The 15,636-nt window shown below is 33.1% G+C and overlaps 1 protein-coding gene across 2 annotated transcripts in view; it reads right to left on the bottom strand.

Annotated features, from left to right (window-relative positions):
• LOC123708587 overlaps positions 1 to 15,043 on the bottom strand; it is a 74,986-nt gene extending 59,943 nt beyond the window's left edge. The window contains exon 1 of one of the 2 annotated variants that reach the window (XM_045659368.1): positions 15,025 to 15,043. The gene's annotated coding sequence lies outside the window, so the exon portion shown is untranslated. Of the gene's footprint in view, positions 1 to 14,070; positions 14,127 to 15,024 lie in introns of those variants that run through there. The other variant, XM_045659367.1, reaches the window with a different exon arrangement.
• Positions 15,044 to 15,636: the final 593 nt, after the last annotated feature.

Below are 15,636 nucleotides of genomic sequence, written 5' to 3'. Positions count from 1 at the left end.
TTGCAGTGCAAGATACTTTATATTCAATGAAACGAATCTTTCTGAGAATAACACTTGTGAATTTGTCGGTCTGTCGCAATCGGAAGAAACACCTGCGCACAATACACAAAGTAAATTGAATCTTTAGATACATAAAACATGCTTTCATTGCAATTTCTATATGCACCGTCTGATAAATGATTTTGTATCAAATCAAAAATGGTGTTATTAAAATACCAGTAACCATGGTAACCAACCAGCAGAATACCGTAAATATGGTAACAAACATGCGGAAATCGTTTTGCGAAATAAACAGAAAGCTTGGTCTAAATATTTGTAATAGAAAATAATTGAAAAATTGTGCCTACTAATCTGAAATATTTTTTTTTAAATTTCAGTTCATATATATTATGAACTTAATAAGCTATTTTTTTATATATTACAGATTCTTAATAACATTACGTATTGTTACTTATATAACACTTTACTCGTATAAAATAAATTATTTTTATAAGATCGAATCAAGCGTAAAGCAAGTATTTCATGCCAATTAGCGTTGATGAGTTATCTCGCTCTATCACAGATAGCGACTAAGTAATTAAGGATTTTAATGAGAAACCCGTTACTTGCATCGTGCAACTTGCAAGGTCAGAGGAGCTTTAAAGTTTCTAGTCGTTTCAATATTAATATTTTTATAATTTGAAATATACAGTGCAAAACGCATTGTGTTGGACTGAGGTATTGCCGTATCTGAAAACAATGACGTCCTATTTCTCGGTATACAGAAGTAGTTTATTCTGCATCAATGTGGAATACCACTGAGTATTTAGCCCAAAGGCTTCTGTGGCGGATGTCGAAACATAATTGTGTGGGCCTGGGTATCATGGTTTCACATGGGTGAAATAATATGCGCTGGTTCGGCTGTCGCGTCTCAGTATAATAAAAAAGGAATCCAATAATCGATAAGACTAAAACTAGCACTTACCATCAACGGTGGCGTATGTCACTCCAAACACTGGATCCTTCAATGATGAATCAAAAAAAAGTAAATGCTATACGGTATGCGGTATGTATGCGCACGAAGCGCACGCGACACCGGTTAAAATTTAACTTCCTTGCGAAAATACGCCAGGACACCATCTCCGGTTCGTGTGTCAAAGTCAAATCGACAATTGTCATCCTTTTTTGATTGACACCGATTTAGCGCGAGCAATAATATTGTTAGTAAGTTTATTTTTTAAAAATCAGTAGCACTACCTTATTACGTCTGGGCGTCAGATTTCTGTATGTGTTTCATGATAAATTCTTAATCTGATACGCAAGTAGGGTAGGTGATCAGCCTCCAGTGCCTGCCACACGCCGTCGACCTTTTGGGTCTTAGGCAAGTCGTTTACCTTACGATGTTTTTGTTTAACCATTCGAGCGAATGTTAAAATGCGCTCATAGAAAATCCATTGCAGTGCACATTCGATGATCGAACCTACAACCTCAGGGATGAGAGTCGCACGCTGAAGCCACGAGGCCAACACTGATCCACTAGTCAGTCAATTATAATTTACAAAATTTATCACAACTAATCCGGACAAAACAATCATTGTACTGTTTTGCACAGTTGCCCACGTATAAAAACAAAAAAGCGAACCGTTACAAATATGACATACTATTGTGTTTTACAATCATTTTATTGTTTTGCTAAATATATGTTTACCTCTACGATATTATCGAATGGTTTTAGGTCAAAAGGAAAATACTGCAACAATTTATAACTTTGTGTGTTTAATTAAAATCGCATATTCAGCGCCATGTATTGGAACCTGTTAAAAACTCCGTGTTGTACGACGACACTTGTCTATGAAATATCAGATGATTTCTGTGTTTACGGCATAAAAGATGCGCCTTTTCGTTTGTCTTTCCATAATTCAGCACTAGCGTCAGAAAAGAGACTTAGACAAGTTATGACATCCACTGTCAAATAATACCAATTCAATTACTCGTTCTGAATTCCGTTGTCTTTGTACGTGTATAAATACCTTTTGCTATAATTAATTCTTGAGATAAATAAGTATTTCTGTATAAAGAAGTTTTTTGAAGAGCCGAGACGGAAACCATCATGATTTTGAAACGTTTTTAAAATTATTATTAATAAATCTAAAAAAAAATGTCCAAGCTATCATTCAGAATATAACCTTAAGTAAATAATACAAGGTTCAAGGTCTCTGCAGAACATTTTAAGTCTGAGACAATTCAAAACTATAAAATATAAGTTTTTATTTGATCAAAAGTTGTAATAACTGGTACTTAAGATATATTTTAGAAAATAAACGGCTATTTTCTGAGGTTTAATTATGTTTACTTCAAAGGTATTTTATTCAATTTTATTATGAATTCTTAAGCGTAAATATATAAAACTTGGTTATAAGTTAGTACTTAAATTCGTAAAGGCTTCTTTTTTATTTAAAAAGACTCGCTCAATCAGAGTATGTTACTTTTACATGACTATAACCCGATAACTTTTCGGCTTAGATTCGGAAGAAGAAGAAGATAAAAGAGCTAATACCTAATTTAACGATCAGTTATAATTACACAATCTCGTGTCAGTTATAAATAGCTAAATATTAATAGCTTGGAAGCAAGCTGCCATTATCGTTTTAGAGTGTCATCTGTCAAAATTCAACGGCCCTTTGACAGATAACTTGTCCACCTGTCACATAATGATCGAGTTGTCAACGACTATATACTGCTGCAATGAGATTACTTAATTATATTTGAAATGATCGCAACGTCTCTCGCATTAATTCTATTGCAGTGAGCTCAATGTATTGACAATGGTGTGCCCATGACCGACATACAAGCCATTAATGTTTTATTTGTCGCATTAGGCCTTATAAGGATAAGTAGACTAGTGCTAATTGCAAACTTCAATACATTCACAATTAATGTGATTGTCAATGCTAGACTATAACTAAAGTAATTCTAAGATTTGAATATAAAATAAGAAGTATATACTTACTTTTTTATCGTAACAGGAGGCAAACGGGCAGGAGGCTCTTCTTATGTTAAGTGATACCGATGTATTACGCTTTAAGCACATGCTTTACTAAAGTTATATTAACATCTCTCTACTTCACGACAGTACTGATGATATATCTATATTTCTAAAGAATGTGTATCCGTTTGGGTCCCAATATTACGATATGTTAACAGCTTTTACCGCCTTACGGACAAATATAATCAGGGTAAACTGAGGTTGACATATAATTATGTTAGCTTTTTAATCATACAAACCCTGTTAATTTTAGTTAAAGAAATATAATCATGCTATTAAGGTAAGAGCGCATGTGTCACAGTTGTTCAGTTAACTTACTCTGTGCTTTTACGGAACTGACGTCATAGTCAGCCCGGGGGGGATCGTGTCGAAGTAGGGAAAAGGATATAAAAACAAGCTGCACTGGCACACCCGGGCTATTACTAAAATTTTAAAGTGAATATTGAATCAGTGAAGAAAAGTGTAAACAAAAGTGCCCAACTGAAGTAATTCCAATACTACCGGTATCAAGTTAACAATTATTAATATTAAATTACCTACTTATTTCCTAAACAATTCGCTAAATAATCAAAAAATTAAAAACATTTTGAAGTTATTTACAGATTAAGATTTAGTTAAAATAAGTAAGAATAGCTCTGTTTTACGGAAAAACAGATTGGCGTCATATCACAAACCAAATCAAAACAACGCCATCGCATCAATAATAGAATTACGTAAATATCGAGAAATTTCCGTGCCCAAACATAATATTCATTTGTATGCAAGCGGTTTACCGCAAACAATCGAGCCCGATTCGATCGTGCGTCGTGTCTGTCATCACGTGACGCGTCTGACAACAAGTCTATAAATATACACGTCTACATATAGTTTAATTAGGCTTACTTAACTTAAATCGACCTTAAATTTCCTTAGTTGTCCATTTTCTTGCAAAAGAGGTTTTATATATCTTTATAAATAAATAGAACTGATATATAAAAATATGCTACTAAGCGTGAGACTCAAAGACGGCTACACCAATTTCAGCATTTTTTTTACTCAGATTATTGAACTCTGAAAGTTTTTATGGAGAAAACTATGTAAAAATTAGGATTCCATTCCGATAAAGGAAATATAAAGACATAAATTTACGAAATGGTGGTTGTGAAGGTACTGCAGCAAAGTTTTAAAATATAATTTTAGCTTAAACCTAACTTATATTGATTATTGGAACGCTTAACGATGATTAATTTTAAAATGGTTAATTAATTTTGTATTAAAAGTAAAGAGAACTTAGGTAGGTGATAAATACAACAAATCTAATTTCTGAGCAATAATATCATAAAATATATGTATTTTTTGGGCTTTCACAGATCACTACTCATTCTTCACTAGCTTTTGATATTTCAACGATAAAAGAATATGAAATGTCAAACTACTGGTGTTTTATTTTGAATCTGTATTTTTGCATGGTCGTTGAGCGACGAAATTGTGGATTTTTTTAATTTTGTTATTTTTATTAAATCTTTCGAATTCTTATAGTATCCATGTTCTTCTAATCATATAACGTGTAGAAAAATATGTGGTTAGTGATATAATCGAGTTTTTCTGTACATTTTGTTTGCACTTTATATCAATTCAGAATAAATGAACTAGTCTTACAGTCTGACGTCGACGTGGAATTTTTATAGTCTTTGACCAAAACACTAAAAAGAAAAATGTTAATAAGACGACTACATTATATCAAAACGTTTTTAACTTAGTATTTACGTTTCATTCTAGCTGAGAATCAGGAAAAAAGTGTTAAATTCTTTTCCAAGGTCTCCGTCGATACGAAAACGTTTAGGTAAATAACTAACAATATTTTAAAACTTCCTGTTTTTAGTTACGATACATTTATACCTATAATTAGTATAATTAGCAATACTAACAATAAGCATTTGTTCATTTATTTAACAATAAAATTTTAGTACAACAAAAATGGTAAGTAAAATGAATAAAAAGCTATCTTAGACAAATTTAACAAAATCACATGACATTTGATGATATGTTTACCTAGCTACTACTACTGCCCGTTCTACTCGGAACTAACACTCATAAATGTAAAAACGTTTATATACGTATATATATGATATCCTTAATTTCCTAATTATGTAAAAGGTCTAAGTACCTATATCAGAATTAAACATTCAAACAGGTTTATATCTCGGTTAAACTGAATGCTCTTTTCATGTTACCGAACCATAAACGTGAAGGTTAGTCTCGTCATAATACCATAATCCATCAGATTACACCATGACATCATAATTTAATGCAATGATTGCACATTGACGGATCAATGGTGAAGCTAGGATAGGTCTATTGTGAATTCCCTGAAGATACTCATTTTCTTATATCAAGTATGATATATATAACTCAAAGGATAAATCATACCATTGATATGTTATATGAGATCTAATAATGGAATCGCAAATATTTTAAAACTTTTATCGTGTAATTAATTACTATGGCGAAAAATCGTTGAGGTATTCGCTACTATAGCTAATAAATAGACTACTCGGTCAGTTAATAGATAGCCACATAACAAAATTAGTTGAAAATATTTTTATATGTATTCGTCGCAAACCTATTAATACCAAGACAATTAATACAAATAAAAAATATCATGATTTAGATATATTATTCTAAAATAAAAAAATACTTAACGAATATCTTTCCGCTTCTTACTTAAAGACTTTTATCGATTATATAACCATTAAATTATTAAACTTATTAATTATCTACACATTCATTTATGATAGCTTAGTTAATGTGATACTGTGGTGTGCTCAGAAAGGCGAGACGGTACTTCACTTCGGGCCACCGCTTGCAACTCTATAAAGCGCAAATACGTACTCACCTCTGAGCGGGGATTCCCCAGTACCAGCTCCTTCCACTTGACCGTATTCAAGGAAGAGCGATTCGAATCGTCGCCGACCAATCACGGAAAGTGATTGGTCGTCGACGATTCTCATTTACCATGGGGAGTGTTCAGAAGAGTTGTTCGGTCTAATACCCGCAGCTGAGTTTCATTATCGGACGTCAAGGCAAAATACAAAATACCATCCGTATCACCTCAACGTCCACCGTTCCACAACTGAGCGTTTTCTAAGGTAGTTTTTGCCACGCACCACCAGTATGTGGAACCAGCTGCCCACTAAATTATTTCCGAACCAATTCGACTTGGAGTCCTTCAAGAAAAGAGCGTACCAATTCTTGAAAGGCCGGCAACGCACTTGCGAGCCTTCTGGCAATGTGAGTGTCCATGGGCGGCGGTATCGCTTCACATCAGGTGAGCCTCTTGCCCGTTTGCCTGCTATTACATTTAAAAAAATACATGGATAACAAACATATATCGAGACAACTTGCAAACAAAACTGTGAATAAATATAAAAACATCGTTATTATCAGCAGAGGCTAGACTTTTTTCCTAACAATCTTAATCCTTCAAAAGGCGTACCTATTACATCCGATTTTTATACATTTAAAAATATATACTTTTTATGCAGAGAACTCACTGCCAGCTTCGACACAAATAAAGCTACTTATAATGGGTGAATGTCGAAAATTTGTGAGTAAATGAATAAAACCTAAAGTTCTGTTGCTGAGTGAAATGGTTTTAGTAGACAGCGCTTTGAAAATCTAAGAATGAGTCCAGTCCTTTAGAACCTTCAGCGTTGACAATATTCAACAAAAGTGAGAAGAATTTTTGTGCCTGACTCGTGTGTGTCGCGCCAAAACTAACATTAATTTGTATAAAAAAGTCGTGTGTAAATGAATAAAACTTCGAGTTCTGTTACTGTGTGGGTTTCTGAAAATAGTCCAGAGGTGGTTTTACTAGACAGACCTTTGAATATTGAAGAATGGGACCATCCTTTAAAACCTTCAGCGTTGACAAAATTCGACAAAAAGTATGAAGACATTTTTGTGACTGACAAAATTGTGAATTTTCGCACACAGTTGTGTCATTTATACTTTAAGAGGCACAATGCTGCAGGACTTTGACCCTATTATTCCGTATAAACATAACACAAATACTTATTAACATGTATTGTAGATTCAAAAAACTGCTAAGTGATATGATGTCATATCATAAAATGTGTATACTTAAATCGAACCTGACAGACGTCCTCCTGCGTGATATTTCAAGCGTATTATTGTGATATTCAAAGTATGAAATCTATCTACCGGGCTGATTTGTGAATCTAAACCATCCAGCCACCCAAGCGCATACAAAAAAATCAGTCCAGCCTTTTAAGAGGTGCTCAGTGACATACACACGTACAGTAGAATTATATATATAAAGATATGGTATCTTATTATAGAACTAGCCGTATAAATTATATTTAAATAAATATCAGTATCTAGATTCTATATTGCAGCTGTGTTTACGTATCAAAGGGTGAAGAGATACTGTTTGTATGTTTAGCTCGTAATATATGACCTGCGAGAAGAACGTTAATATATTAGTGGTTTCTAATAGACGTTATTCAAAAAATATAACAATTAGGAAAATACGTGGGTAACACTGAAAATGTTTAGAATTGGCCATTTAGAAACATTGCTAATGAAAACTGAACTGAAAACTTTTTTGAATTTCAATTTTAGAACTCTTTAGTTACCTAATGTAGTATGTTGCATTAATTTGTCATTTGTTATTGTGAATTGGCGGCAAATCTAACTCTTGTTACACGTGAAAATGAACCTAACGCGAGAAATTTTTCGGTCAATGATTTAATATGACTTTCGTTGTGGGCTTACTCAACAACAAATAAGATAGGCTGCGATTAGCATTTCTTAATGAAGCCCCATCTCGTGCCACTATTTACAATTGGTTTAACGAGTTTAAGCGTGGACGTAGCAATCTCAATGATGATCCGCGTGAGGGACGTCCTTTAACAGCGTGATAGAGAAAGATAAGAGAGGGACCTATCAGCAGATACGCAAGCAAGCCTAGGCATTGGTATGAGTCAAGTTCAAAAAATATTACACGAAGATTTAGGCGTCAGGAAGCTTTGTACCAGATGAATTCTCCATACATTAACCGACGACCAGAAACACCTTCCCATGGACTGGTGTCGAAAAATGTTAGATTAGTTCAACGGCGGTGACTCAAATGCTGGCAATGCTGGCTTCAAATGATGAAAGCTGGATATATTGTTACGAAACCAAAAGACAATCAGCGCAGTGGGTGTTTCCTTTCAAGGATTGGCCAACTAAGGTAAAGAAAGGAGGAAGTCAAGGAAAAAAGATGATTGCCTAATTCTTTGGTAGCAAAGCTAATTTTGCTACAGTTGTGCTAGAAGATGGATGGACAGTTGCAGACTGGTATGTCAATCGCTGTTTGCCTGTTGTCTTGGAAAAAAATCGACAGCAGCGCCTTCGAACCAGGATCCTCCATCACCACGACAATGCTTCAGCGCACTCCGCAATACGGACTGTTGAATATTTGACTATGGCAGGTGTCGAGGTAATGAGTCATCCACCATACAGTTCCGACCTAGCGTCTTGCGACTTACCTATTCCTTGCGACTTTATTCCTAAGAACTAAAGATAAAATTCGAGGTATTCGCTTTATGATAAGTGAAAGCGTACGAATATGCCATAGAAGAGAAATTCTAAGGAAGAATGGGCTCACTTCTTTTCTCAATGGTTCCATCGAATGCGACGATGTTTAGAGAGGAACGGCAATTACTTCGAAAAACAATAAAAGTATAGGCAACTTTCTACATTAAGGCGTTTTTTTATTCTCTAAACATTTTCAGTGTTACCTTGGTAATGTTTCTATTTGCATAATCCGAAAGATAAGGACAAAAAGCATTCGATGCTGTACACATTTATAAAAATTCTTTATCGAAGTCATTACATAACAACATTTCGAGTGCTTTACCACATCATGGTAAGACAAATATGATGAATGATATCATATGTGGGCTATTTTGCAGCGATTCGAATTTTAAATCCCAAAAATTTACAATAGAATGTGTTAATTTTCGTTTAAATATGTTAAAAGCTGCTAGAAATTGTCAGCTAGCTCAAACGTTCCTTAATGACTTTGTCACCGAACCTCGTTTCAGAGTTCAGTCACCGTCTTTTACTGCGAATACACAAATGAATAGCACCAAACGTTTTTGTTGTTGTTTCAAACAGTGTAAACACTCAACAGAATTTCTGATGTCACGAATTCGACAGCACAAAACGGTTTTTCCTTACGAATTCCTTTTGTTTCCTTTGTTAATACAACGGTTTTCTTAAATTCCGATATATTATGGGAATTAGTCACCTTTGAAATACAGACAGCGATATTTTTACAGGAGTAAATCACATGCGTAGTAAGAAAGCAGGCAAAACGTTGGGTCATACAAAATAAGTTATTGTAAAATGGTTCAAACAAATCGGGGTTCTAATAATATATAATTATTTTTTTTATTTTGAACATATCTAAAAAAATATTTACATATAAAGCTTACCAATTAAATAAATTATAAAGTATTATTATGACTGACGTGAACCACTGAATCACGATATTTATTGATAGACAACTTTGAACTAATCGTATACAAATATAATATAGCGTGACCACTGTTATCGTTGAAGTAAAACTGAAATCACTTTTATAGTAAAGTATAAAACATTATTGATATAGGTTTTATTTAATATTGAACTCTAAAACCCAAAGCATAAATGTCGCCATTACAGTTCACGAACTCAAAGTAAAATTTAAAAATATAGCATAGAACAATATAGTATCTAAGGGAGGGGATAGAATTTGTATCATCGAAAATAACACATAGCTTTAGACACGTTTTAGACAGACTGCATACATGCATGGTTAAGGAATACCTTATTATTTTTATTCCCAAGCAATTTGACTTAGGATCGTTAAAGTCAAAAGCGTATTGATACTTAAAAGGCCGTTATCGCTTTATAAGCCTTCTAGGACTGTCCATGGACGTTATTTACATCAAGTAAGCTTCTTGCCCGTTTGCCTCACATTCTAAAAATAAATACACGTCTCAAAATATTAAGGATAATCTGAATTATTTGCTTCATTAATATTCATTTGGGCAAATAACGTTGTGACGACATTGACACAGAATCACAAGAAATTGCGCAGTAACTTTTATTTAAAGATTTATTAGTAGAAAATAATTAAATATTTATTTGGTTATAGAAACATACACAGAAATACAAAAACAGCTTTAGGTTGCTGTCACCAAAATCAATAAAAATCAGTGCTTATAAATAAAACAATACAATGTAAATGGTGGATAAAATCCAGAGATGCAATAGCTTTCGTATGCCTTTCGAGGGACATTATATTTTTGCCTTATTACGGCTGCCAATGCACTTGCGAGCCCTCTGGCAATGTGAGTGTCTATGGGCGGCGATATCCCTTAACATACCTTATCATATGGTGATTGCCCCCTGATATATATATATATATATATATATAAATTGTTTTTACCTGATTAGTGTTCTCTTAACACAATCATATAATCTTCCTAATATTCAACAATTAGATAGAAAACATAATACGCTTATGCTTTATTATTTTAGCTATATTGTCTTTGGATATACACAAAATGAAATCATACTGACATCGTCTTTTTCAAAATAAAAACAATGAAGTGCATTATACAATTGTCACTTTTCGAGTCAATTAATTTGTACCTAAAGATTTTTACCTATAACTATTGTTAACGTATTTAGAACTTCTAGTACAGTCAAACCTGGATAAGTGAGAACTCAAGGCACCGCGATCTCATCTTCTCTTAAAGAGGTTTCTTACCAACCCGAGTTTCTAGCTTACAGAGTTACAGAAGAGGTCTGTCCCGCATATAGCTTTATAAAACTACAGAAAACAAGAACAGACGCACATTTGGTTTGAATTAAATAAGAATCCCTCGAATTTTAAGAACGAGTCACAATAAATCCGATTAACTGTCACTTATAGGTATCGGCAAGTATCAATCTTATAGAGGTACACCCGTGAAAAATTACTTTCACTTATACAGGCTTCATGTTTCTCATTCATAGAAGTTTTAGGGGGGCAAAATGACGGGACCCGGTAAATAGTCTCATTAATATAGTTTTCTTGCTTACCCAGTTATCACTTACTCAGGGAATTTCTTTTTTATCGGTTATTTCACGCTTAAAGCAGTGATATAATGTACCCAACATAAGAAAGGACGCTTACAATTCTTTATTCATACATTAAATTTCCACAATACGATACTAAATCGCGTTGGATATTTCACTAAACTGCATTGTGCATTTGCAGATACGCCTAATGCTGGGCTAAGCTGTTAGAAACACGAAACGCGCATTGGTTATTCGTTAATGCATCCGTTTGTATTACAGAACTATTATTTGTTGTGAAATAATGTAAGTTGATAATACCGGCATGATTTCAAATAATACTTCGTAAGAAAGTTTGCAAATAATGTTAATTTTGCGAGATTTTGAGATATCTGGAAAAAGCTGGAAAAGGCCTTCACCCATGAAGTGGTTCCCGTCAACGGTACTAAAGGAAGCTAGGATAACAAGATGTAAATGTAAATAACAAATCTAAGCTGTATACTTTACTTTAATTATTATTGGAAATTAAACAGGATTTTTGATATTTTTTCATTATTATTAAATAAATTTAGGGTTAAATTTAAAAAAAAATATTGGATTGACATATGGATGGCATACTTGCGCGTCTGCTTGTTTCTAAACCAAACATTTAGAAACCATGCTTAATTTACAGAATTTAAAAAAAATGTAGTAATATTTATATATTGATGCCTTTTCCCGAAACATAATATGTAGTGCATGCAAAAAATATATACTCTAATCAAGTATTCAATTTATTCACTTAAACTGATTCTTCAATTAAGTTAACACAATCGTATTCCAATTTATACTACAACGTAACAATTAAAAATGTTTTCCAACATTTCTATACACGTGTCTGTAAAATTAATTTTCCTATTACATTGGAATCTATCAACGTCACCGAGTGATCACTATCAACCCGAGCTTGATAAATAAGGAACGAACTATAAAATTAGCGAAAATTGCGGTTTAAAAACAAAATTAATTGATTAAGGCGCAGTACTTGTCCCTTGTCCAAATGGACAAGACATGGATGGAAGACAGGACTTCATAATGCCTTCGACTTTTACCGAACAAAGTTCAGTAAAGATACTGCATATGTTCAAATCATATGCATGTCCTCTGACTTGACCTTGCCCTGACAAGGTCGGTGCGCAAGCGCATCCCATTGTTCTGCGCAGCCACCGTGACGAGATGTAATCGTTTTGTTTTGTCACTACCGGACACGTTTTCTTCTATGTACAATATGATCGTGCTGAGCACATGACAAACCACGTGGACACTTAAATCGTGATGGTATAGTTTAATAAAAAATTATATAACAGGGGAAAAAAGCAAAATACTGGATAATTTATATTTAGTATCTCTCACTCAAAGGAAAAATTATTCAATAATAAACTATTGAGCAAGTGTGACAGATAGACCAAATAAAATGGAGGTGGATGTGGACGGTACTCTACGAAGCCCCCATGAAAAATGGAGCAAAATTTTGTCAAAACGAGAGGATATAACGTATCAAAAGTACATACGCGGGCAGTACTAAGTAAAACCGTTGACTGATGTGATATCAAAGTATTCGTTTCATTCTGCAATGAACATAGAGAAATCGGCGCGTGAATGTTTTTAGGTTCGTCTAAGGAGCCAGATGCGACACGCGGAGCACTGTCAACTAGCAATGACTCACGCTGCGACTCAATGGCTCGAGCGTTTGATCGCAGTCCATCGATAACAGGTTCGAATGGTTCGTTTTACAAATTTTAACAGAATAACAATTGGTGGTTTTAAGTTTTACGCATAAACATTTTACGCAATTATTCTTTTTTTTATCATATTGAATCGTTATTTTGCATTTAATATTATATTTAAAAATCTGGACAACTGTATACAGTTATACAGTGAATAAAAATCGTGAATTTTACTATTACATGAATTACATTTTGAATTAGTTTGAACAGAATTCGAAGTTACAAAAGATTTTACGCTTTTGGAATATTTATTATTAGCCGGTTTTATCATAGTAGAATTTGTTCGTTCCAAAACTTTACACTGTTCCCTTAAAAAATAATTAATTGCGTATAACAGGGTATTTTTTCTTTTCTAAAGGAATTCTCAAATGAATGTTCTGAAACCGACTGAAAAAAGGTTTCAGCTTCCTGAAAACTAGGGTAACATTATGGAAATTACAATTTTCTAATATGTGATTGATCCTCTCCTGAAACGGTAAGACAGCATATCACAGCGTGCTGAAAAGTTCTCTAACTAGTGAAAAAATCTAGAAACATTGCAGTCGACCCGTCTTCGTAACAAAAATATGGAACTTGGAACATGTTCCAACTCGTTTGGTGAAAATTCACCGGCCTTTGTTCTTGTTCTTTTATCCATGTTATCTACAAATAATTATTAATTATTCCAAAATTAACTTCATACAAATATTAAAATGAAATGAAATATCAACAATACGATTAAATTCAACCATAAACAGATTTATTACTAACGTTAACTGTGAAACAATTTTTTAGAAAAAAGTGATGTAGGTAGATATTAATTACGCATGATCATTCTCATCAAATCAGGCACAATCATTATTAAATACGTAAATACGAAATACGGGATACCAAATACGGATAATAGATTTATAAATACATATAATATTTTTAAAAATCTCGTTATAATATATAAGAAAATACCCACCGGTAATCTAAGGAACATGAAATACCTAAAGAATATAGGAAAAATAAATATGCCTAACTAAGAGATATGATACATGTACGGCTGGAAAAGGGTCAAAAAATATGTGTGGGCCTGGATATCCGGAAGCTATATCCAGGACGCTCCCTTCCCTCGGTGAAATAATCACTTGTTCGGCTGTCGCGTGTCAGTATAATAAAAAGAAATCCAAAATCAATAATACTAAAACTAGCACTTACCATCAACGGTAGTGTATCTCACTCCAAACACTGGATCCTTCAATGATGAATAAAAAAATGCAGTATATATTTAGTGCGCACGCGACAGCGGTTAAAATTTAACTTCCTCGCGCCATTACGCCGTGACACCACCTACCATCTCCGGTTCGTGTGTCAAAGTCAAATTGACAATTGTCATCCTTCTTTTATTGACACCGATTTAGCGCGAACAAACCCTGTATGTATTATTGTTATATAGACAAATAATAATGTTTTAACCACATGAAGTATTTGTTTGTATCTTTTTTATTTCGTATTTCGCTATTAGAAAAGTTCAAAATAAAAATAAAATAAAAATTCAAAATAATTAAACAGTCAACGCGTACATGATTTTCCAAGGACAAAGTTATTTATATACAATAAAGATAATTAAACACAAGTTGGTTTTATGTCACCATATATGCTAATAATCATAATATAAGTCTCATTATTTGAAAATATATTTCACTTGTATCATGCCAATATTATGTAAATAGAAAATATTTTATGATTAATAAGCTAGACAAACTTAGTATTTACTGATTTCTTAAAACTTCGTAAAGATGTTATAATAAGACAGTGACGAAATCCGTCAACTTTTTACAAATAATTTAGCAATAGTAGTTAATTTTTTATCTATGGCAAAAAGCAAAATACATCTCATTATTTTCTACTTTGCTATTTCAAGAGAATCTAAGACAGAAAAAGCTTAGATAAAAACTATAATTGATTTGTTAAATTGTATACTTGTAAGAAAATGTAGACAAAAGACTTGTTGCCAGGACGATACTTTGATCAACAATACAAAATTGCAAAAAAAAATTAGTAACACAACGTAAGATCGAAAACACCCGAAGTTCGATAAGATAAATTCGTTTTCAAACCGTCTTCATTTAATTTATGTTTTCATTATGCGTAAATGTTTAAATTCCTTACCTTAAGTTTTGTTTAGGCGGATGGCGTGGGCGGGCGGTCGCCTCGGCGCCTGCTAGTGAACTAAACATGAAGCTTCCAAACGCACAAAAGGGGTGGCTCAAAGCTTCGTAATTAAATTTGTATTTTTATACTTTTTGATTCACTTTTGCATCAGCACGATTCTATAGTTGAGAATGCTTTAAAATGTCGTCTATTGTGTTGAATTCAATGAGGGATCTGTGGAGTGTGGATATTATGCAAACTTAGGGGGGCCTTTGTTGGACGGCTGAGGTTAGTTTCATTCAAGCATTTACCTCTGTTTGTATTTAGTTTTAAATGTTCTATATTTATACAATTTTTAAAAGTAACATATAATCTTAGTATCCGTCTATGGATATGAATGATATATAATAAATAGTTAGCCCGTGTCACTTAAAACATTAAACATGAAAAAATATATGATTTTTCTGTCTGTGTGTAAACGCAAATTCAAAACAGTCAAATTTGTAAGCTATTTTTGTTTTTGAAATATATAAAAATTTATGATTACATTATAGATATTTTTAAATCTTATGTGAAATAGGTTTTACAATAACAAATTTAATATTTTCAAAATTGTAAGGCAATAATGTA

Source organism: Pieris brassicae, chromosome 4, assembly GCF_905147105.1.
Source record: "Pieris brassicae chromosome 4, ilPieBrab1.1, whole genome shotgun sequence".
Classification (NCBI taxonomy): Eukaryota; Metazoa; Arthropoda; class Insecta; order Lepidoptera; family Pieridae; genus Pieris; species Pieris brassicae.
The sequence above is the reverse complement of the archived record's forward strand: the minus strand, read 5'-3'. Positions and strand labels throughout refer to the sequence as shown.